The sequence below is a fragment of the Lissotriton vulgaris genome, chromosome 12 (genome assembly GCF_964263255.1).
Source record: "Lissotriton vulgaris chromosome 12, aLisVul1.2, whole genome shotgun sequence".
NCBI lineage: Eukaryota > Metazoa > Chordata > Amphibia > Caudata > Salamandridae > Lissotriton > Lissotriton vulgaris.
The window spans coordinates 698136586-698162467 of record NC_141700.1 but is presented as its reverse complement, the minus strand read 5'-3'; the positions used below and the strand labels follow the sequence as shown (position 1 = coordinate 698162467).

At 47.9% G+C, this 25882-nt stretch overlaps 1 pseudogene; it reads right to left on the bottom strand.

The window, feature by feature from the left end:
• The window catches only part of LOC147678024 (ribonuclease kappa-A pseudogene), a 60083-nt pseudogene extending 41991 nt beyond the window's left edge, over positions 1-18092 (bottom strand).
• Positions 18093-25882: the final 7790 nt, after the last annotated feature.

Genomic DNA, 25882 nt, shown 5'->3' with positions numbered 1-25882 from the left:
CTTCACAGTTCAGCCATCGGGAATCAAGCACCTCACGGTAGGTATTAAGTGGGTGGCCAGGCTTAGTCAGGTAGGCCCAGATGTAATTTAGCAGGCCCCTGCTGCCCTCTGGGGAGCTCGCCAGGCCCACTGACTCCGCCTCCCACCAGGAGTTCACAATGGCCACCCCGATCTGTCACTCAGCAATCGAGCACAACCTCCACTTGCTATCAGGCCGCCATGACCCCGCTGCGCCAATCGGAGCCCCCAAAATAGTGCCACTACAATGTAGGCCTCACTACTTCCCAATAAAGTCCCACAGCCAACCTCTGATGCAACGGCCGCCCTAAAGAGTCCCCCCTCAGCTTTGCTAGCCACCGCGAGCTCCCTGGGCTGCAGCAGTCCTCTCTCCCTCTAGCGACAGCCCAGCTGGAGATGCCCTCGCAAGGACCGTGCCTGCTCGCCGCCACACCTAGTCCCAACAGGGGTGACTGCGTGTAATCCCTGGCTGACCTCGGGATCAGGTTCTGGCAGTAGAACCAAAACCTATGACCTACGATACAGCATTAAGGCACCAACAGACCAGAAGTAGGTATAAGGCTTTATTGGATAACAATAAGGCTCCAATTAAAGTCCTCCAATGTCATGAACCAATAAGAAACGGGTTCTAGTCACCCAAAATAATCCACATGTCCTAACACCATCCTCCGCATGAATGCCGGTCCTGGCACTCCCCAACGGAGGGCACTGTGCTATGTAATGGCCGACAATGCCACTCGAGCTTTGTCTGTCTGTTATTAATAGTGACGGGTAATTACCTGGTCTAACCGTCCCCCGCAAGAATGCCGGTCCCGGCACTCGCCAACGAGGGGTACAGTGATACACAGTGGCCTGCAATGCCACTCTAGTACTGTGTTCCTAACTCCTGGGGTGGAGCGAGTGTCCTCTGCTCCTCAACAATATCTAGCTGTAAGACCTGTGAAGTCCTGTGGTTAGAAGGCAGACACTACTGACGGGATGCGCAGGAGCAGCCGCTCGACTCACGTACATCACCCGCACCACAGCACGCTCGGACTGTATGTTGAAAGGAACGCTGCTCCTTACCTCACGGCGATGTCAGGAAACGTCGGCTCCGGCTCAATAATATCCGACAATGTTTCAGGTGGCCGCCATAGTTTTATTCCCGTCCGGGCTTGCGCATGCGCCGCGCATGGCATCTCGGGATCTGTAGTTCTTCCGTGGCCGCTACTGGGAATTGTAGTTCTGTTTTCGTCCGCTATCGCGGTACATGTTGTTTGTTTTACCGCTTACTGCTCCGTACCCCCCACGAATCATGACACTGTGCTACTCCATACAGCTGCTCTGTAAGTCTGCGGTGAGTTTCAAGCATGGATATGGGTCTCTCAGTGGAAAGGAGTGAAAAGGTTGGCAAATGAAGGTGATATGCCGCATTAAAATTTAATATAAAATAGGATATTTGTGCCTGGAGAGAGTAGGCCAACACTAGTGCGGCCATCTTGTAGCCATATTTATAACAAGGGGTGGTGAGGGACAGAGTCTCTGAATTAAACAGAAAGCTCTCACCCAGTCAAAAGATCAGGGCTAGATCCAACACCGTTTTTTAGCTCACTGCACCATCCCAGTTTCAGAACCTGGCTGTATGCAAATTAGTCTGTTCCTGTCCCAGTGCATGATGGGAACAGGGCAAACCAAACTACAAAAGCCAATTCTTACACTGGGAAGGAAACAAGCTCCCGGGGACCGGTTTCTGGCATTACAGCCGTCTTCGGCCCGGTTTGCTTGAATCCTGATGGTGCAATGAGCAAGGGTCTCACATCTGAGAATACCCTTCCACGCTTAGGGTGGACAAAAATATTTATAACAAGGGGTGGTGAGGGACAGAGTCTCTGAATTAAACAGAAAGCTCTCACCCAGTCAAAAGATCAGGGCTAGATCCAACACCGTTTTTTAGCTCACTGCACCATCCCAGTTTCAGAACCTGGCTGTATGCAAATTAGTCTGTTCCTGTCCCAGTGCATGATGGGAACAGGGCAAACCAAACTACAAAAGCCAATTCTTACACTGGGAAGGAAACAAGCTCCCGGGGACCGGTTTCTGGCATTACAGCCGTCTTCGGCCCGGTTTGCTTGAATCCTGATGGTGCAATGAGCAAGGGTCTCACATCTGAGAATACCCTTCCACGCTTAGGGTGGACAAAAATATTTATAACAAGGGGTGGTGAGGGACAGAGTCTCTGAATTAAACAGAAATAACGGTGATGGATCAAGCCCTGATCTTTGGACTGGGTAAGAGTGGTCTGCTCAATTCAGACACTCTGTTCATCACCACCCCCTTTTGTAAATCGATTTTGGCCACTATAGGTGTGGCAGGGTATACTCAGACATGAGTCCCTTTCTCACTGCTCCATCAGGATTCAAGCAAGCCGGGCCGAAGAGGCTGAAATGCCAGAAACCGGTCCCCGGTAGCTTGTCTCCTTTCTGGTAAAGAATTGGCTTGGTAGTTTAGTCTGCCCTGTTCCCATGATGCACTGGGCCAGGGACAGACTGATTTGCATATAGCCAGGTTCTGAGCTGGGATGGGGCAGTGAGATAAATAACGGTGATGGATCAAGCCCTGATCTTTGGACTGGGTAAGAGTGGTCTGCTCAATTCAGACACTCTGTTCATCACCACCCCCTTTTGTAAATCGATTTTGGCCACTATAGGTGTGGCAGGGTATACTCAGACATGAGTCCCTTTCTCACTGCTCCATCAGGATTCAAGCAAGCCGGGCCGAAGAGGCTGAAATGCCAGAAACCGGTCCCCGGTAGCTTGTCTCCTTTCTGGTAAAGAATTGGCTTGGTAGTTTAGTCTGCCCTGTTCCCATGATGCACTGGGCCAGGGACAGACTGATTTGCATATAGCCAGGTTCTGAGCTGGGATGGGGCAGTGAGATAAATAACGGTGATGGATCAAGCCCTGATCTTTGGACTGGGTAAGAGTGGTCTGCTCAATTCAGACACTCTGTTCATCACCACCCCCTTTTGTAAATCGATTTTGGCCACTATAGGTGTGGCAGGGTATACTCAGACATGAGTCCCTTTCTCACTGCTCCATCAGGATTCAAGCAAGCCGGGCCGAAGAGGCTGAAATGCCAGAAACCGGTCCCCGGTAGCTTGTCTCCTTTCTGGTAAAGAATTGGCTTGGTAGTTTAGTCTGCCCTGTTCCCATGATGCACTGGGCCAGGGACAGACTGATTTGCATATAGCCAGGTTCTGAGCTGGGATGGGGCAGTGAGATAAATAACGGTGATGGATCAAGCCCTGATCTTTGGACTGGGTAAGAGTGGTCTGCTCAATTCAGACACTCTGTTCATCACCACCCCCTTTTGTAAATCGATTTTGGCCACTATAGGTGTGGCAGGGTATACTCAGACATGAGTCCCTTTCTCACTGCTCCATCAGGATTCAAGCAAGCCGGGCCGAAGAGGCTGAAATGCCAGAAACCGGTCCCCGGTAGCTTGTCTCCTTTCTGGTAAAGAATTGGCTTGGTAGTTTAGTCTGCCCTGTTCCCATGATGCACTGGGCCAGGGACAGACTGATTTGCATATAGCCAGGTTCTGAGCTGGGATGGGGCAGCGAGATAAATAACGGTGATGGATCAAGCCCTGATCTTTGGACTGGGTAAGAGTGGTCTGCTCAATTCAGACACTCTGTTCATCACCACCCCCTTTTGTAAATCGATTTTGGCCACTATAGGTGTGGCAGGGTATACTCAGACATGAGTCCCTTTCTCACTGCTCCATCAGGATTCAAGCAAGCCGGGCCGAAGAGGCTGAAATGCCAGAAACCGGTCCCCGGTAGCTTGTCTCCTTTCTGGTAAAGAATTGGCTTGGTAGTTTAGTCTGCCCTGTTCCCATGATGCACTGGGCCAGGGACAGACTGATTTGCATATAGCCAGGTTCTGAGCTGGGATGGGGCAGTGAGATAAATAACGGTGATGGATCAAGCCCTGATCTTTGGACTGGGTAAGAGTGGTCTGCTCAATTCAGACACTCTGTTCATCACCACCCCCTTTTGTAAATCCATCTTGTAGCCAGGCATTCTAGCGCCCCATCTTGAGGAAATCTTGAAGCAATGGATTATTTATTTCATGAGCCCCCACTGTCTAAAAATATTTGCCAGTGCAGTGAAATTATAATAATTTAAATGTATCTTTTAGCCATTTCTTTCAGAAAGGAAACACTGCTTTCCCTACAATCAAGGAGTTAGTGTGCTTGTTCGCAACTTGACTCCGGTTATGTATTATTTGCACACAAAGCTCTCACAAGTACGCACAGAGGCACTGCTTTGCTGCACACCAAGAAAAATACTTGAAGGGAACCTTGGGGGAAGGAATGAAGTTTTGAGGAGTTCCCAGGTTTAATAGCTGTACTAAATTTGGGAATGTTCCAAAATCCATGGGGGGATGGACAGGACTGCCCACATACCACCTCACAGGTTGAAATGTAACATAACGCAGCGCAAGCAGATACATTCCATTACATTTCTTTACATAGCCACACAAGGTGACACAAATCGTTCCTTGCATAGAATTGTAAATATTACTGAAGTCTTTATGTTGACTTTCTGTTGCCTTGGACAACGCAGGGACATCGCAAAGGCTTGATTAATCTGGGCCTTAGTGCTTCAGACCCTCCAGCCAGACATTAGGCACTCCAGTCCTCAGTCTGTTTGACCAAATGGGGTTCTGTGAAAACGGACCTTGTCTCGTAAGGTTAAGGTTCCGTCACGATTTTGGTGATGTCGAACCGTATTTAGTGAGTTCGGCTAATATGGAGTGAATTCGTCACGTTAAATAGCGAGTTCATTACGTATTTGGAGATTTTGTCTCGAACATGGGTTCCATTTTGTTTGAGTCTCCATTTCGTATTGCCATCACGCAGGCCGACGAATGTGGTCGAACGAATGAAGCGGCCTGGCCTTCACGTATTGGTATACATTAACAGGGTCTTTCTTGACTCCGAGGTGAATTGCGAGGATCGGATTCCTTCACCTGAAACTGACCCTGCCGAGCCAATTTCCCTGGTTTGATCGTTGTCTGAGATTGCCAATCACTGTTCAGGACATCGTTAACTTTTAGTCTCCTTACACATGCCTTATCTTGCTTGCTATCAGTCATTGTTTCCTTTTCTATGCTCTTTATTACATGCATTGTGCCTTTCAATTATGGGTTTGTCCGGCTTGTGGAGATTGGATTTGAGACATTCCCAATGATTAACTTTGGGTTGGGATATTGCAAACTGAGCTTTTCGTCATGTGATACTTTGTTTGAGAATGTACCCCATTGGTTAGATTTTTGCGCAGTGGGTGTACGTTCTAAATGTGAATATTGTGTATAAAAAGAGATGTCTTACTCTACAAATTTGAGCAGTCTCCTGAGAATATGCCATGCTGTATTTTTAGGATCACTGTTACTGGCTGCAGCTAATAAACTTGGTCTCTGACGCCACCCAGAAGTATTCCGTGTCTCTGTATACCAAGACAGGTGAATCCGAAGACTTTGGGGATGCCCCTGGTGCCGCTGGGTTCTAAAAGCCCGGTTCTTCACAAAGCAATCAGTATTCAGTTCGGAGGCCAGAACCCTCAGACTTCCCTTTCCCCCTAGACGCTAAATACTCATCCCTGGCTTCTGGCCCCCCATAACAGCCTCTAACCCATTAAACATTTGGAGCAGTTCTATCAACAATTCACGCCACTGTAAAGTCAAGCAAAGTTATGCAAACAGACAGAGTGTAGATAAAGTATTAACTTTTTTGAGCTGAAAAGTACCTATTAAGATAATGCGTATAGCACTTTGCGCATTTTGTGCTGCCGTGACTCAAAGGAGGGCCCCATGAGTGGGACATAGGTGTTCCCACGTTATCGCACAAGGTTTTTGGCACAAAGACCTATCTACTAAAATTGTCAGACAGGGCACTGCAACAAACAAAAAAGAAAGTTTCCTTGAGGCAGGCGCTTAGTAGAAGAAACTCCAATGTGTGAAAAGTTTAAAAGTTTGTCTAGGTATAGAATTATTTAGTACAAGATTACCATTCCATTACCAAACCTATCCTACACATTATATCTAGACCTTCACACAATGGTGTAAACTAGGGTTTGGGACTAGATAGCTTGTTCTTGTGTCAGCATCAATGGTCGAAGTGGGTGGGATCGGCAGGGCGCGGCCCACCCCTACTTTTTAAATTTATACAATCCAGTGCCCAACTTTTTTATTTTAAAAATGCGTGCCAGGACAGCAGGAATAGCCAAAGCCTGCAGATAAGGCTCGGCCCTTCGGGGATGGGCGGGGTGGGCAGAGAAGGAAAAGGACTTTGTCACTTCCTTCTTGCCCAGAGAAGACAAGGAGAGTGTCCACTCTCTTGATCTGCTGTTGGCAGCTGCATCCCCCCCTCTCTCTTTCTTCCTCTTATTTCCTCTTTCTGTCTCTGTCTCGCTCCTCCTCAATTGCTGAAAACAGTGACTTCAAGAAAGGGCGCTTACCCTTTCTTTCCTTCTTTCCTTCCCTTCATTCGTTCCCCTGTGAAATAGATCCAAAAAAAGAAAGAAACACTTTTGCTGGAAATCATTTTCTAACATTTTTCAATTTTGAAGTTCAGCCTCGGAGGGAGAGGAAAAAAAAAAGGTTCAAAATACGAAAAATAAATAAATAACTAAATAAAGCAAGACAGGGTGTTTGTAAACACCCAAACATATTAGTGCCACTTTACAGAGTTTGCCAGTTAAGCGCTATTTTTTATCTTCTTTCTTTGAACAGCATTGTTTTCCCCAGATGGGGAAGGTGACCATTCCTGGAGGTACTGCAACACCTGCTTGATGCCTGGAGTGAAAATGTTTAATGTCATCCTTATCAGCTGTTTTCCTTATTTAAGTTTATAAAGTTTGTACTGCAGCTTTGTGTTCAGGGTTGTGGTCTTTTTATGTATTAAATCTTTTATTGAGCACAGGCAAACAATATGCACCTCCGAGATATTTATAGGGGCCGACACCACTCCGGGGAGGCCTAAGTCAGCGACCCCACTGATACCCATAACATGGCCAGCGGGCACATTGTCTGTTAACACAGCAAGCCGCCTACAACCCAACTGGGCCGGCCGCGTCATAAGAGGTGCTACAGCGGTGCAAGCTATGTAGTACTTGTGCAACCAGAGAGAAACAAAGAACTGTAAACAACCCCCCTACCCTTCCCACCCTTACCCTCCCCTCTCCTTGTCCAATTCCGGGGATAATCAATCGGCTATTGTCTTCCATTAACGGTCAAGTGGTGCTGCGCGCGTCGAGCCTGTACGGTTGTGGGCGCGTGTCTTGGGTTCTGGGAGAGGTGTTTCCGCAAGGCGCAGCAGACGCAGGTAGCGTGGGCAGCTCACCTCACGAAATTCCCCAGTAAGTAGGGCGAGGAACGGTCGCCAGAGCTCCGCAAAGTCCGCTCCCCTCCCTGCCGCTGCCAGTGACAATTTCTCCATTCCCAGGATCGCCCAGAGCCGGTGGAGCCACCCCAGTTGTTGCGGAGCCTGAACTGCTCTCCAGTGGGCCACAATGTTTTGGACCGCTGCCCCTAGCGCAAGTGCGATCAGCCGTCCCCTCCAGGACTTCAGAGGATACATGAGGGCGTTCGGGAGGCCTAGAATAATGTATGCTGGGAAGCGCGGCAGTTGTGTATCTAGATGTGCGTCTATGAGGTCCAGGATAGGGTTCCAATAGGGGCGAAGCGCCTCGCAGCTCCATAGCAAGTGTTCCAGTGTCCCTAGTTCCCCGCACCCCCTCCAGCATCTGTCGCTTACTCGGGCATCCCAGTGGTGTAATCTCTCAGGGGTGTGGTACCAGTATGTGGCTACTTTAGTTAGTGTCTCGGTGAGCCCGGTGTGGTGTGCCGAGTGTCTGGCCCTGTGGTACACCCCCTCCCATTCTTTCCTTGTAAGCTGCCGCCCCAGATCCCTTTCCCACCTGGCCTGACCCGCATTGTATGTGTGTGCCTGAGTGAGAAGTAGTTGTTGATAGAGGTCCGAAATCAATTTCTTATCTGAGGTGCGTGTCAGCAACCACCTTTCGTAGGGCGTGAGGTGCCGTTGGGCCCCGGGCTGGATCGAGGGGTGGAGCACCCAATGCCGCACCTGCAGGTACTGTAGGCGTTCCGATTCGGCCACACCGTAGTCCGCCTTGACCTGCTGGAACGGGAGGATCCCCTTGAGGTCGAACATGTGTCCCGCCGCTCTACAGGGCGTCGTCCGCCATGTCGTAAACGCTCCGACGTCTAAGCCTGGCGTGAAGTCCGGGTTCTCGAAAATGGGGGTCATAGGCGAGGGAAAGGTGGTCAGTCCCCTGGCCACGGCCACTCTATCCCACACTCTCAGGGCGGTGCTTGTGATTTCAGAGGCGTACAGGTTAGGGGGCCGGTGTCGGCGTGGCAGGAAAGGCACGCCTTGAAGGGTACGGCCGGCCACTGCCTGGTCCTGGAAGAGCCAGTGCTTGCCGGACTCCAGTTGAAACCATTCCACGAAGGTGCGCAGTTGCGCCGCCTGGAAGTACAGGGTGAGGTCGGGCACACCGACCCCCCCGTTCGCTGGGGGCAGAGTGGCGAGGGTATGCTTAAACCTCGGTCGCCGGCCATTCCAAATGAATCGTGACAGCTCCGATTGGGTCTGCTGAAGCCAACCCGCCGGGGGATTTAAGGGGAGCGTCTGGAACAGATACAAGATCTGCGGTAGCAGTGTCATTTTGACTGCGGCAATTCTGCCTAGCCACGACAATGTAAGCGGCTTCCAACGCCGGAGCTGCTCCCGGAGTTTGACTGTGAGCGCCTCATAGTTGACTCGCGCAGTACCCCGGACAGTAGGAGCCAGGCGGACGCCCAGGTACGGGACGGCTGCATCCGACCATTGTATTTTGAATTCGGACTTAATCTCGGCCACCACGTCCGGGCTCAGGGAGATGTTCAGGGATTCGGATTTCGCTTCATTGATTTTAAAACCCGAGGCCAGGGCAAAGGTGTGAAGCTCCACAAAGAGAGCACGTAGGGATTGCATCGGGTCAGTGAGGGACAGCAAAACGTCGTCAGCGTATAGGCTGACTTTGTGCGTGTCGGCACCAAATTTGATGCCAGATATGAGCGCATGCTGCCGCACCCTCTGAGCCATCGGTTCCATGTACAGTGCGAATAGGAGCGGCGATAGAGGGCAGCCCTGGCGCGTGCCTCTGCCAATATCAGCTCAGCTCGTCATGAGGCACGGTCGCGCTGTGCTCAGGATGAGCTGAGCTCATCATGACCGTTGCGCCGCGCCCACGCGGGGAAAATTCCCCTGCTGTGCTGGGCATTCCATTGGAACAGGCGTGGTCATGACGAGCTCAGCTCGTCATGAGCACAGCGCCACCGTGCTGCATGACGAGCCGAGCTCATCATGAGCACTGCGGCGCTGCGCGTGCCTCCCCTCCCCAGCACAGCAGGGGAATGAGCCCCGCAGGGAAGGCGTTAAACCATAGTGCTTACGTTTTGAAAGGCTATAAGCAATGGACATTGAAACGAGTCCTTTCCAGGCCCTGTAGTCATGTCCTTGACATTTCAGGCAAAAAATACTTATTGATTTCTGAATAACGAGTGTAAAAGCGTTAAGGTAACCAGTTTGTTCCTGCTTATATTTCACATGCTCTACTTAATCTTGCATTCCCTACGAGTGTTTGCTTTTTCCAGGATGTTATTACTTTTTTTTTCAGGTAGCATATTACTCGTCTAGTGCATAATTGGATTTAAGTCACATCCAGGTGTTTATAGAGGGCCCCAACTAGGTTGTAGCTGAAGGCAGTGTGAGTTTCTCTCAGTGGGCCAGAAAGGTGTTCAGGGGGGTGAGGATGTGGAACTATGGCCAGAGCTACCGAATTTGGAACTGGGGAAACAGGCTCATCCTTCATCACCAGTCCACCAGACTACTCTCCTGAGGGAGCACATTCCCAGACTAGGCCTTAGAAGGGTCCAATGGACCTTAGAAGCCCTGGTGTCTTAGCACCAGCAGGTGGACCCTAGCGGTGGCAAGTGTGGGTTAACCTTGATGGCCTGTTCACCTCCAGTCTTGCGGCCAGGCCTACGAAGCAGAGCACTGTAGAGTGACAGTAACTCTGTCACTGAGGTCAGAGGACCTTTGAGCCCAGTCCCCCTCACCCATCGGTACCTCCATTGGCCTCATTTCAGCAGTAGTAGTGCAACTCACAAGGGATCAGTAATGGAGGATTTGACCGCACACCAAACGAAGTTCCCAAACCTCATGGACTCTCTGCTTCATACACAAGCACTTTTAGCATGTGCTGCCTGCTTTGGGGATACTAGAATTAGGCAGCCATAGAGGACAAAACTATGTTGCCGTTTTGACTACATTATGCAGCAAAAAAAGGCTACAGGTTAATGCGGTACATTTTCTGATACTTTATTATTTTGACATTTTACACATACTAATAGTCTCTGCAAAGAGTTTCCCTCATTAGTACCAGTGTAACTACAAATGCAGCAGTGATAAAGGTGACAAGTCAACTTTTGCAAAGGGCCCTCCACTTCGCATCAACAAGTCACATTTTTAGTAACTTTGGATTCGAGTGAGCTACAGTCAATTTTTTTGTTAAAATCGTTAGATTATGCAGCATATGATGTATTATGTAGTAAACATGGCAGAGCCATAATTATGTGGAAAACATTTGCAAACTAGGATATTTTGCCATTCATGTTTGAACTGCTCTTGTGGAAAAAAGAAGTGCTGATGGCAGAACATGCATGGCCAGGAGACAAATGGCTTGTGATTCGACTTTTAAGTGCATTTGGGACAATGGGGGGAGGAGCTTGCCTGGGCTCAAGATGGCCGCTACTTAAGCTGGCTCCGTACGCCATCTGACTATCCGTAAGGAATCCGCCATCCCTGGTGCGATAATAACAGCGCATGTCGCCGAACTGTGTTGCGCTGGATGAGCTCTATCCGGAGGTGTGTTCGTTGAACCTTAAAACGAGTTTGTGAGGCAAAGGGGGAGCGCGGCCTATCGGGGCCTGCAGACGACGAGACTTGTGGTGCATCTGCAACTGAGGATGCCGTCGTGGCGATGGCTACTCCCCTGGAATCGTGAGCCCAGACTGACCTTGCCAGAGAGTTGTTGTGCGCGGTCCACTCGGGAGACGCTTAATTGGGCTTGCGGGGCTGCCAAGCTGCGGACCTGACTGGGTGGTGACGTGCGCCCCGCATGGAGGGGTGAAGCCTGGACTGGCAAGCATTGAGTGGACAGGCACCCTGAGAAGGAGACCGAATGCAGGCGTAAGGTGAGAGCGAGTCGGCCGGGCAGTGGTGAAACATTGAAGACAGCTCATCCCGAACAGAAAGCTGACTGTGGGAACTAATCCTGGGAGCATCCAGAGATTCCCCCTTAACTGTGTATGCAGCCGACGGCAGGCCTGCACTAACTACAGGCAGCAAGAGACAGCAGTTTGGTCTCATCTCCATCAACTGCTGAGAAGCTGGGTAGCTGGCTGTGACAGCGCTGGTCCTTTTGCTTGAGTAGTGATAGACATGGTGATATTGTTTGTAAATGAGGGCCGCTGAGCTACTCTAGAATTGGGCAGACGGCGGACGGTGAGCACACGCTGGCGGCTGCTCACAAAGGTGTGAACTAGTAGTTGCTGTGTGGACTCCAGAAAATACAATTGAAAACCCCTCAATCCTCTACTTGGTAAGCCGCTGGGTGAGATGCCAGTGCTGTGTCTCAGAGATTGACACGCCTCCCCTTCAATTCTCGTGCCTGCCCTCTTGAGTGACAGTAGCGCTTCCCTGCAGACGTGTGCTACCGGAAGGATTTCCCTGCTTCGGGGAATCTGAGCTGTGTGAAGACAAGGTACCCTCAGAGCCTCCCGTCGCAAATTGAGCTATGGAGATTTGAGAGGCTATTGACAGTGGCGTTAGACCTTGGCCTCCCACGGAAGATGGGCAAGGTGGATAGGACGCAGCCCAAGCTGCAGTTTGAAGAGCGAAAGTCCAGACAGAAAGAGGCACGCACAGAGAGATCTACTGAAGAGCAAAGCGATGATTTGGGGGAGGCCGAAGGAGACATACACTAGATCTTGGCGGCCATGCAGAAATGCCTGTCTACCATTGTTGGCAAGATCGACTTGCTGGCCTACCGGATGGACAGCATGTCAGAAAGACTAGACAAGCTCGCCGAACTGCTGGACATTGCGGAGAGACGAGTCACTGAGGTAGAAGAAGCTCAGATGGAGACCGACAATGCCCAGAAGCAGATGGGGAAGTTACTTTGCGTCCTCCAAGACAAGGCAGAGGACTTGGAGGCGAGATCTAGAGGAAGCAATATTCACATTACTGGTCTGCCTGAATCAACAGCTATGGGAGATATGGATGTGTTCGTGGAACAGTTGTTGGTGTCGCTCCTGGGCCAGGACATCTTCTCGGACATGCTTGTGGTGGAGCGCGCACACCACTCCCTGGGTCCCAGGCCTCCACCATGAGCTCCCCTAGGCCTGCAATAGCCAAATTATTGAGCTACAGAGATAGGGACGCCGTGCTGAAACAGGCCAGGGAGGAACGTGAACTGCGATTTGAGGGCTCCTCGATCTCATTCTTTCCAGACTTTACCATGAGGGTGCAGGAGGCAAGGAGTCAGTTTGATCCCCGAAGCTGCGCCTCCGTGAAAATAACCTGGAGTATGCATTGCTGTACCCGGCCAGGCTGCAGATTAACATGGATGGGAAATCAAAAATCTTTACTGACCCAAAAGCACTACAGAATGACCTTAAGAATACGCCAAGGCTGGAGAAAAGGGAGGGGGCACTAAGGTGCTGGCGGGAGCAGTTGGCGGCGACCTGGAGGAGCAGGAATGATGTTGATACCTATTGTCTCACAAACATGTATGTACAGGTAGGTTAAACATGTTCCGTTGATAGATGTATGCCTGATGGGGCACGCGGATGCTCGCTGCCCACTTCTGAAGGAGAACGCACCATAGACGTGAGTGGAACTCGGTGCAGTGCGAACTGAGTCAGACATTGAACATTAGCACAGGCATTACTTCCTGCTGGTTTACTTCGATCTTGATGAGTGGCACCTAAGGAAGTGATAGTGGGACTACTTTGATTTGTATATGCAAATAGGGGGTCCGGCGAAGGGGTTAAATGATGTGCAGATGGCTACAACTTGTTAATGTTTTTTTGTCAGTGTTTATCTAAGCGTTGAGCAGGTAACATCCGCCTCTGCGTGTTACCCACGGGATGGCGGTTTGCCAAGAGAGTTCTCTAGCGAATGCGGTTAGCATTGTTGCACTAGACTTAAATAGTGGGAGAGGGAATGGAACTTCGTCTATGCTCTGTTGGGGTTTGCATAGCATGGGTGGGAGGGAATTTAGGGGGATTTATTTCTGATACCACAGTGGCAGTGTGTATACATTACTTGCATAACACTCATACAGTGCTTTTCGTCATTGGAGATTATTTTGAAGCACATGAACGACATCCATGGCGTTGGGCTAGTTAGTTCAGATTGGTATGGCACAGAGACAAAGAAATAAGTTTTGTCTACGGACATGGAATATCAGGGGCCTAAACGGCTTTCGAAAACTGCGAAAGGTGGTAGTCTATCTCGCTAGCCATGGAATTGATGCTGCTTTGCTGCAGGAGTCCCATCTTCCTGTAGACAGTAAAATGCTTAATTGCAAGCGGCTCCATGGGTCCTTTCATGCGGCGGGGTTTACCACACATTCTAGGGGTGTCCTCACCTGGGTTAACCCTAAGTCAGGGATACAGCTGGAGGCGTTTGAAACAGACATAGAAGGTAGGTTCACCATCTCTAGGTGCAGGGGAAGGTGAGTGGACCTCATTACAGTCAATATATACGGACCTAACTTTGATAACCCAAAGTTTTATCAGCAATTGTTTAAGCGAATAAAAAATTTTTCCTCTCTACCGCAAATATGGGGAGGCAATCTAAATTGTGTGCTTGACCCAGCAATAGACCGCTCTGGTGGCCTCCGTCGGCGCCCTTCGGCTGCAGCCAAAGCCATTGTGGATGCTGCATTTCAGCTCAATAGGTTAGATGTGTGGCGGACGCAGGTGCCGACCGATGGAGGGTTTATTTATTATTCAGATCTGCATGACCTTCACACGAGAATTGACTACTGGTTTGTTTCTAGACATATGTTCCCCCAGATTAGGAACTGCATGATTCATCCCCGCTCCCTCTCAGACCACTCCCCAATAATGATAGACATAGAGTGCCCACAGAAAGGACCTGCCCCTTTTACCTGGCAAATCCCACCTTATTCCTTGCTCGATGGCGTGTTTAAGTCCATTGCCTAGGATGTGTGACTGAGCGGAGGGCAGACGGGGGTGTACAGTTGAAAGACCCAGATAAAATAGCAGACAAATTTCACCAGTATTACTCAGACCTCTATAGATCTAGAACGAATGCGTAAGAGGCAGCGAACCAAGCCTACCTGGAGCATATCAAGATGCTGTGGCTGATCGATGAGCTCAGGAAATATTTAATGAGGCCATTAGACGCTGGAGAGATACTTGAGGTACTTAAAACAATGCAATCAGGTAGTGCCCCTGGGCAGGACGGCCTCACTGTTTCCTTTCATAAAGAACTCAAGGAGTTGCTCATTTCGCACCTTATCACGCTATTCGAGGAAATGGGAGAGGATGGAAGAATGCCCACCTCCAAGAGGGAAGCTTTGGTAGTCACAATACTAAAGCCAAATAAATGCCCCAACTAATGCTCATCTTACAGGCCTCTGTCACTTGTTAAAGTTGACATAAAGCTATTCATAAAGATCTTAGCTAATAGACTAGCGCTGTTGGTTCCACTCATGGTGGGCCCAGAACAGTCGGGGTTTGTACCAGGGAGTACCCTGTCCTGCAAGCTGCGAACTGTGTTTGGGGCCATACAACAAATAAACCGGAGGTCAAGGCTGCTGCCGTCTTCCTCGATGCAGATAAGGCCTTTGACTCTGTGGAGTGGCCTATCATGCAGGCAGTACTGAGGCAGTTGGGGGTTGGAGAGGTATTTCTACAATTGGTGTCGGTCCTATACTATTCCCCTACAGCCAGGATAAGAGCTGGAGACATAGTGACTCCGCCCATCACGATATCTAGGGGCACCCGTCAAGGATGCTCATTATTGCCTTTGCTATATGACCCAGTAGCTAAACCTTTGGCCTGTGCTCTAAGTGAGCATAATGGGCAAAGGGGAATCCGTTTCCTGAGATATAATCTCCCAGTGTCAGCGTACGCAGATTACATTATCCTGTATATCAGGGACCCGGAGTCTAACCTGTCCCCTGTCCTGGGCGAAGTAGTGAGATATATGGTGCTCTCTCAGGCCTTAAAATTAACTGGGCCAAGTCAACCATTTTCCCACTGACCGCGGCTATGAAGCCTATTGAATTGGAATTCCCTTTAATATGGACCCCTGATCCTATGCCTTACCTAGGCATACAGGTGCACACAGGCTCTGAGTTGGTCTTAAGTGAAAACTATGGCAAGGCAATTGCAAAACTAGAAAACGATGTAGAGAGATGAATCTATCTTCATTTGTCCCTCATGGAAGGCATATCCATCATGAAGATGGCGGTGCTCCCTAGGTTTCTATTTTTGTTTATGAATATTCCAATTGGTACTCCCTGCCCACATCTTCAAGATTATTGGGTCATTACTGCTGAAATTGGCCTGGGCAGGGAAACACTCACATGTTAAGTGGGATATCCTTTCACTATCTTACGCTATGGGAGGATTTAGCGCCCCAGATTTGGAGTTTACTATCGGGTGGCACAAAGCTCACATGCCTATCACTAGATCCAGGAAGAGGCTGACCTGCCGCACCTGCAGATCGAAAAGGTTGCGGCGACACTCTCCCCCTGGCAGAATTGCTATTTCATGCCCCATCTAGGCGGTCGGGATCTTTGGATTCAGTTAACTCTGTCACACAAGCATGGCAAAATCTGCTTAAGCGACAGACAGGCACTGTCCTATACCCCCCCTGACTCCAGTGGAATGGTGCTATTGGTTACCGGTATGCTGCGAGAGGGAGGTGGTCTGGGCTTTGGCATCAGTCAACATTACTACAATAGGGAATCTCTTTTTGGCTGGTAAGGTACAAGAGTGGGCTGAGATTGAGGCAGAGGGGCATAACTGCACGCCGCTTGTGCGGTTCCACGACTATTGAGTAAGACATGCACTCCATGAGATGCTGGGAGAGGACATGCTGGAGCCCACAGAGGTAGCCTCCTTCTCGTTGCTATTACGATTGGTCGCATCCAGTAAGATGATTTCCAACATCTACAGCATAACGAAAGAGTATTGCAGGAATCACTACACTAAATCCAGACTGGATTGGCAGAATGACTTGGGTGTGGCACTAGATGATGCCACCTGGCGATATTGCTGCGAGGTCAAACAACATGTTTCATTAAATAGTAGGCACCACCTTATCCATTTCAAGTTTCTTAATAGAATATACTACATTCTTGAAAGGCTATGCCGATGTGGTCTGCGCGACACTGCAGAATGTGAGCGTTGCAAATTTAGTCTGGCTGGGTTTTTGCATGTTGCTTGGACATGTCCAGCGGTCGCCAGATTTTGGGAATCAATATTTCGCACACTTAGTGATATAGCGGGATTGCCGCTGACATGCAATGCACTGGTGGCATTGCTGGGATGGACAAAACGATTGGCTAAAGATGTGCGGCGATTGATAGACATGGGTCTCTTGCTAGCAAAGCGTAGGGTGGCGATGAGATGGGCCCGAGGGCCTGCACCCATCATTGCTGAATGGTCCAAAGACATGGCATACTGTAATACACAATTGGAGTTATACAGCAAACTGCTCCCCCCCCCTCCCGGAACCATCTCAAAAGCTTCTGGGGTCTATATCAAAGTTACTTAGCAGCAAAGGCGACTGATGGTGCAGATCTACCCTGAAGACGCAGATTGGGCTGGTGGCTTTACATTATGATACGCGCCAAAGGTTTCCTGAGGCCACAAGTATGGGATGATATTCTATATACGATTGATACTATTAGCAGCAGAGCTAATAGAGCGAGCTGTTTACTTGTTCCTCGTGTTTGCCTACAACTGTATTAATGTATTCTCCCACAGGATTGTGCAAAAATGATGTACATATTCTATATGACTGCACTGTATACCTAATGCTGAAATTCCACTGTGATTGTTTTTGTTACTTTTTTTATTGCAAATTAATAAATACATCAATAATGAAAAATTTAAAGTGTATTTGGGACATTCTGTGATTGTAAACCTCCCGCTTTGTGAATGTATTTTGATGTCAATAACTCATATTTAAACCTTAAATAAACATGTGTATCCATTGGTTGAATTAAATAAAGTAATAAGCTGCAACTGGGCAGTGAACTGCCAAACAAATACTAAAAATTGGGATGTTTTGCTCTTTCAGGCCACACATCTGACTCTTCCCACTGACCCGATCCTCGGGCTATTCCCGCCCTATGATTCTCTGTCCACAGGTCCCCTAATTTTTTCCCCACTTCAACCACTGGTCAGCACTCAGAAAGACAGCAGCAGGGAAGTATCTCAATAGATATGCCTCTGTGTTGATTTCTCAACCCAAGGCAAATCAGCACAGCAACTTTGTTTTTTTTAACTGCATTGCAATTTTTTTTTTAGTAAATCTACCTCAACAGCGCCCCAACCCTAAGCACTGGTCAATTAGCCCACAAAGACTGGCACTGCTGCCCCTTCAATTGTGACGCCTTCGGCCACTTCTAGTCAACACCATTTGCATCCTGGGCTCTGAGCCTATAGTTACAATGTTAAAAGCGACACTTCAACTCCCATAATGCAGCGTGAAAGGTGATAAAACAAAGAACAGTCTCATTTTGTCACAAATTACAGGGGGGCATTGTGCCAAAGGCTTGCGGCATCCCAAAAGGCTTCTTACTACATACAACCAGTCCCTCCTTGAACCCTCACCAGCATGATGAACCCCCAGACGCTGAGCACGACCCCACAAGCTGCCAATTTCGGCCCGCAACACAGGAAGGACACCATTGATTGGTAGACCAGAAGCCACTGCGGGTGCTGGCTGCCCTCCTCGACCTCCACGGTCACTTCAGCACCAACGGCTCCAAACAGCTCATCTGCGTCATAGACAGAGAGGAAGGACTAACTTCACGTGCCAACGTCCTGCACGCGGAACACAGCTCATTCCAACGTGACGGCATGCAGGGCACGTGCTCGGTCACTCGGGTCCACAAGTTGTGTATATCAGAGTGTCTGCACGGTGCTGTATGTAACCCCTCACTCCCTCGAACAGTCAGCGCGGAACTTGTGGGTTCTTCTTGACTGATAAGGTTGCCCTGTTTCTTTTAGGTAAATCTGAGATAACAATAGCCTCAAAGTAAAGTGTCACTGAGCGAGTTAGTGTAGTTTTGGTGATGCTTTGAGTGGGTGGGTTCTGCCCCGTGACAGTTTTTTTGTGTATAACTAGTTTGAACGTGTCATTTGAAAGCACATTTTCCAGTATAATTGGTGAACGGAAAGGCAATTCTAGAAGCTTCACACGCCTGGACTTCTTCATCCCAGGGGTGGCTGTGTGCTAAGAGACACATCGGCACCTGGCTCATGTGGAGGCCCCTAAGGGAGCTCTTGCTCACCCTTGGCTCATCCATGGGAAGGACTCCGAAGTGCTGGATATACTACAGAGATAGCTCAAGGAACTGCTGCATAACCACGAGCAAAACACACATGGTTGATGGACGGAATGCAGAACAAATAAAAACATTCCCCCCCCGTCAAGAGATCTGGGTTAAATCCATCATTCTTGTTTCCATCCAGGGAGGACCTGGCTTGGCAGTTCAGGGTGGACTGTTCCCATGGGGCACAGGGTCAAGACTGATTTGCATATGGCTGGGCTCAAACTGGAATGGCGAGCAAAAAAACGATGGATTTAGGCCCAGATCTCTGTACTGGGGTGAATGTATGACATTGTTCTGCATTCTGTCCATCAACTATTGTTTTTGCATTACCACGAAAGCAAAATAGGTAAGAAGCTTGGAAATAAAGTGGATTGTGTGTGGATACCACTTCTGCAGAACATTAGAGACTGCACTTGTGCCTGATTCACGTCTTTGCCATCACTACTGGGGGGACTGGCCATTAGGGGGTCTCCTGGGTTTCATTTAGAGATCAGAGGAGAATCTGTGGGTGTAGCACCACAAGGAGAAGGCATTACCATGGTCAATGACTTGTATCTTAAATTGAAATGTATACAATTTAGTGACGCTGTGTTATTCTTTTTCTTAAAAGGCAAGCACTGGGCTGCACATTGAAGTAATTGTGTCTGTTGACTGATTGTTGAGTTCTGAGCATGAGCACTCCATCACTGCCACTCTGGAAAGCCTGTGACTGCTCGGTATCACTAATCTGAGAGTCTAGTAGAGAAGACTTTGCACTTGGTCCAGTTTGCAGAGCCATAGTAAGACAGCCCACAGTGGCAAATTACTTCAACCACCAATTCTGGGATCCAGTAGCCACAGTCTGACCTGTGTCCCTGTGAATGCTATACCCCCACTTATCTGCAGTGGACGGGGACACGGCTATCCTTGGAAGCATGTGTGCCGCCTTTAGTGAGAGGTGGAGCCTTGATGGAATTAATTGTGATCCCCAGCAGGTACAAGTCACAGCGTGTGCTCTCGGTCAACTCCTGAACGGTCCCCTTACTTTTAATGCCTGACATTGAGTAAAGATTCCCCATTCGAGGGTGACAAATTCTCAAAACCTTTAGCTCCTCATCAAGATTTTGAAGATTCCTCATCTGCTGTGAAACCATTTAGTGTTGCTACTAATTCAGACCTACATTTTATCTGTCCTGATGACGATCCTAATATTTGGCTAAGGTTCAAACACTGTCGAAAATATAAACAGACCCAGTTTACATTGATTTATTGTGTATCTTATAGGCTGTATCTCTGCAAATGCAATTGTGGCACAAGCAGTTTACTTTGTTGTCACATGTATTACACCTTTGCATGAGCACATCCCTCACTCTATACATGTCCCTTTGTTCACAGCACACTGCAGTACTTAGTTTGGAATTTTATTTATGGATGGATCATTGTATATTAAGAACATTGATTTGATTTGCATATGTTATTTCGCATTTTGTGTTACCTTTTCTACCTAGGACCTCTGTTGTTTCCTAATAATTATTACCCCCGGTTCCTTGGATACCTAGGGTCTCACTGTTTTTTTTTTTAAATATTAATTATTAGACGCCAACAGGGGCGAAAAGAACAATATCTCAGCCAGCCTCCTCTCACATTCCAGTCTTGTGTGAATTGCTCTTATGCTTTACAGGGGATTTATAAATCACATACATTAACATGTGTACATCGGTGCATCCTTGGTCAATGCCGAAACAATTGTTTTGCCACATTCAGGGATAACCAGTTTTCTCGCCTTGAAGTGTAGACATCCAGCAAGAACAATGAATATGGCCAATGTACCTCCACTCCTTACTCAGTTGTACTTACAGCTAGAAGTAATATGCACATATGCAAAACTTCAGGCAATGCTTTCTCATGCCCTCTGCCATAAATAATAGATGTTGCAAAAGAGAAGGCAGTTTCTATAAGCATTACAAAGTGAACATATCTTGGTCTGTTTTGCTTTCTTCTCAAGCAGGGATCGATGCCTCACTCAGCTGGGTAACCCCAGTCACATTCTTGAACCTCTCAATCATCAGCAGCAGATAAACCACGTTGTCCATGCCAACCTTGAGATCCAGGTAAAGCCAGAGTTACTGGCTACACCCATTCACATGCATATAAGACTTTACTTCTCATCAAAGGAATTGTGGTCCAATGGCCCAGGCAAAACTCCAGCTGGCAGATTATGCAGAGTGCACCCTTTAATGTCTCCATAACTATGCCAGCAAGAGGGGGCCTAAAATAAGATGATAATCTTCTGTGTCTTCAGTTGTCGACTGACCTTTATAGGAACATATAAGAAAATATTCTGCCAGGAATTACTTAAAACAATCAAGCCCAAGGTTATACACTCATCATCCAATGTAATCAAAAAGTAGGTGCTCGAAGTGACAGTGCAAGTGCTGTACAGTGAGCCATACAACACAATTAACAAGTGTGACAGATATATAGGTACAGTATGTACACTGGGTCAATACCCATTGGATACAATAATACAGCAGTGGCATACCCAACGATATGAGTATTTGAGCTTGGAAATCCTATTATTAACCCCTTCGGTGCTCTCATGAGTCAAGGTGGGCAGGTACTGATGACGGCTGGGAGCCGTCACGACCACGCCCGCGATCGGAATGTTCACCACCAGCACAGAATTCCAGCCGCAGCCAAGGTGTTAAAGATATGGGTCGACCCATCAAATATTGAAGTTTTGACCCCCCTTACAAAGAATCCTCTGGGGTCTTCATCAATAAAAGGGACTGCTAACAACCTAACCAGGCCGATATGAATGACACAGTGAATGTGTGTATCAATCTCTATTAAGAATAATTATGAATCCAAGCTCACTGTAAACTTGCTAGCCATAAACCCAACAACGTGTTAATTTTTGAGAACCGAGATGAGTATACCATCTTTAAATTATCAGTTTATGTTATCAAAAAAAAAGTGAGTGCAATCAATGGTGCCATAATTTTCAATACCGTTGTGAAGCATAGACCTAGAGTAGAGGAGCAGTCTGGCTTCTCTAAGGTTGTGTACAGTTCTTCCATTGCATCCATTGGAAAGCCATGAGATTGGGTATCTGCAGGTAAGATTTGTAGAGCACTTGGATGAAAGCATGTCTTGTCTAAGTCCTTTGCTATCATACAATTTATTGTAGAAGAATGCCATGCAGTAATTTACCATCTTCTGTGACTATAGAACTGTTACTTCAGAATTAAAAAAAAACCTGTTTTTTATTGGATGAACCAACCATATTTCAGCAGTATGTTTTGCCCGAAAAATACTTTTCCTAAGCACAGGCATAAATTATTTTGGAATCAGAGTTTTGCACGCTAGACTTTTTATTTTTTACTAAGTCTATGATTAGATGTCATGCAAACATGGTGAGGAAATGAGACAAGGGAAGTAACCTCAGTACAATATCCCACCCTGCACGGATACCTGTAGAAATAGCTGGAGGTGATTCTCACCCTCTTCATAGAGACACTAGGCAACCAGTTCTGTAAATATGGAGGCTAAAGAGGAAGCGCAAATGACAAAATTCAGCGACCAGGCCAATTCTGATCATTTCAAAGTTTTAAGCCCAATGTCACCCCCGAGTCGAGCTGATGGACTCATATCGTCTGGGCCTACAACAACTGCCTTGCAAGAATAGCCATGGTGGTACTTGAAAGCCTACCCCAAATATTAAAATCTCCCAGCGCAATGATCTTATTAGTTCTGGCCACTAACTCTTGGAAGATCTCATGAAGGAGGTCATGGAAATCTGAGCCATAATCCAGATATCAATTTATGGCCCCAAGTATTATCGGATTGCCTTCAGTACTACATCTACCCACTTCAGCTTCAAATGTTTAAAGTGCAGTTACATGTAGTTGAACTGGACCCATAAGCTACCAGGCAAGCATGACACATTTTTGATGGCACCTTCCTTATCCTGTTTTGTATATTCTCTATTCTTCCTGAATCTTTTGTTGTGTGACAGAGTAAACAATAATAGAAATTCCGCCGCATGTCTTTAAAACTATTTCGGTGATGCTGTATAATGAGAAATTGCCCAACACTTCTTTACTGATTCATTAATCTTGTTAGGCACTAATTCTGTATTACCTAAACTGTCTTTTAGAGATCAACCAATCAGAGATATTTTAAGGCATGAGCAAAGTGGGCAATTGCCCAGGGCCTCCACATTCCAAGGGCCCCTGTGGAAGGTAAACTATCTCTCTAGCTCACCTCTTGTCTGTCCTTTATCTGAACCAACCACTCTGCTTCTCTTTCCTTACCTCTACAGGTGTCTTTCTTTACCCAGTGTCCTCTTAAGGATTATGGGGGTGCTGGAAAAGACAATTCAACCTTCTAAGGTGTCCACTAAGGGTATGCGCACAGGAAGGCTAGTCACTAACCTTCCTTGGAGCATAGCAGCTCTTATTGGGTCCAGGGTCTTGCCATCAGTTTACCACAGGTGCACAAGGCCTTAGATATTTAGCTTACATGGCTTTGATGAATGTCATGTTAATATAACGAGCACCTAAATAAATCGCACTCTCTGGGATCTTATGACTCTCATAAGCCAGCATGCCTGGTCGATTTTAAGGTTCCCTGTTGGAGTTCCATTCAACAGAAATACAGTCTATGGCCTGGACTACTTGTACCATAAAGACAGAGTCTGAGTAGTTGAGCATAAGTAATGCGCAGATAGGTTATCGCCAAGGTCTTCAAGACACACCAGGCCATGACTGACACTATTCGAAAAGGAAGTCCTCTAGTGGATGCCAAACGTAGGCTGATAACAGAGCACATGATATTCTAGTGTATTCTACAGGCTGTTCCAAGCTACAATGTACAATGCTTGTTAATAGGACCTCTGCCAAACTGTACTTGGCCTGCAGGGTCATCTCTAGATGCACATCTGTCTTGGGATATAGGGAGACAAATGGATGGATATCACTGTTATTACATAAATTGAGTGGTTTCTGATTAATTGGTAATGGCCCCTACTCTTGGTTTCCCTGAACATGTGAAAGATAGCCCACCGTTACCTCAGTCCAAGGTAGAAGGACAATTACCCACCACTCAGTGCAATCATCTTGTTCACCTTCCTCAGCTGGTGTTCACCCCTATGGTTAGGGGCTGGGTGTGGATGCCAGGCACGATTTGTAGTTTTGTCGGAGTACACTGGTATTTTGCACAAACCTATCTGGACAGCACTGGAGAACTGGACAGAACACAAAGTAATGATTCATGACTGTGTATTAAAGAAGAATGCAGGCGTCTCTTCAGCTGGGTAGGTTTGCCTACAGAGCCAATATGATTTTCATTGCAAAATGAGATGTTCCGCCCAGACATGGGTTTCTGTTCTTTACTGCCTCCGGTACATTGGGATGGCATTCCTGATTCCGGATGCACAGCTGGAAAGGAAAATGTTACTTACCCTGTGTTGGACCTGGGGTTACCAGTCTACATAGGGTAGCTTGGCACGAAGTAGGAAATCTAACCCAAAGGAAAAAGGGTTAAGCTTGCGTCACACCTTTACAGGAACTCAGCGTCCATCCATTCAAAAATAACACTACACCAGTTTAGGAAAATACGGTTCACTTTTATAAAAGTTTTCTTTATACTCTCGCTTATTTCATCTGACTGTTTTGTCACTACTCACATTAAATATTTCTCCCCCAATCAATTCAACAATACATTGTTTCTTAACTCAATGGGGTCAACACGTGCATTATGAATTCTAAAATAACGGCATTTCCTTGGCTAAACTGACTTGGCACATTAGGAAGCAGAGTCTGGCACCTTCAAAGGAACAAGGGAGTTTTCACAGGGGTCCAGATGGAAGATTAACTGCTACAATCTGCTTAATTAAATTGAATCAGTGATTGACAAAGAAATGCGAGAGTATTCTTCCCCTTCCCCCACTGAAAGAGAAAGGTTAAGCAGCAATATCAGCATTATAAGGGTTCAATTGTCTCATTCCGCTTTGTCACCCTTCTTTATTTTACTTATTCCCTTCAGCACGAGTCCCGGTGGCTTCCTGGTCTCAGTTTTCCCTGACTTGCCAGTTCAGTGCTTTCAGTATTCAAATGGCGGGGGAATCTCTCTTCCAGGACCTTTTGATGGTAATCCCCGGTCCCACAACAACCCCCAATTCCCTCCTTACTTGAGGAAAATAGTATTTGAATACAACTCCACCGCCTCTGTCAGTTGAGGGTGACCGGAGTTTTCAATCAACCCCTCTCTGCTCCCAACGGCGCCTCCCTCGCAGGTCAGGCCATTCCACCACAAGGCTGACACCGAGGGGAGGTCGCACTGGAAGAATGGATCTGTGGTATTTACTCTCTCACCGCCCTTCGATAGGCCACCTCCGTTGCCTTCTAAGCAAGCGGCACCAGAGAGCAGACGCGGGAGATTAGTGGCTCTTCTCCGGTCCTGCTCGTACGCGGCAGGTCTCCTGTTGCCACAGCTTTCAGGGATTACCTGTCACTAAATAGGGCCTGCGCAGAATCGCACCTGCACAACTCCCCCGGCCGCTCACTCTGCCTTTTCCTCAGAGCGGCCAACGGCTTCCGAGCGTCTCCGCCACTGATTTCTTCCCCTCCTTCACCTCCAGTAATTACCGCTGTCCCTGTCTACTCAACCAGGCTTCGGGCTGAGGGACAGGCAGTTCACTCCACGGGGGCTCCGCTACCTTCCACCAGGTCTCACATGTGGAAACCGATCACACATTAGCACTATTAAGCCCAGGTAAAGGGGTGATCAGTTGGGAACAGCGTGGACGGAATATGGATGAAAAATAAAGGAGGGGGGGCAAATCCGCTCTCACTGTCTTTTCTCTATCGTGGCAGAGCTTTCCACAGTTCTAATGGTGTTCACTCACTGGACAGCAGGGCAGGACTTCCTCTCAGCTTCCTCCCCTAAAGTCTCCCCAATTCAGCCCAGGCTAGGGGTCAGTCTTTCTTGACTCGTGAGGACCTTCTGTCCAGGGACAACAGGAACGCAATTTAGCAATGTCAGGTCTGCAGAAAGGGGGGTGGTGATAGCAGTAAGGAGGCAACCCTTAGAAAGAAGTCCACCCTCTGAATGTCCTACCCCACCTAGCGCCACAGCCTGTACTCCAGCTGACTCTCTCTG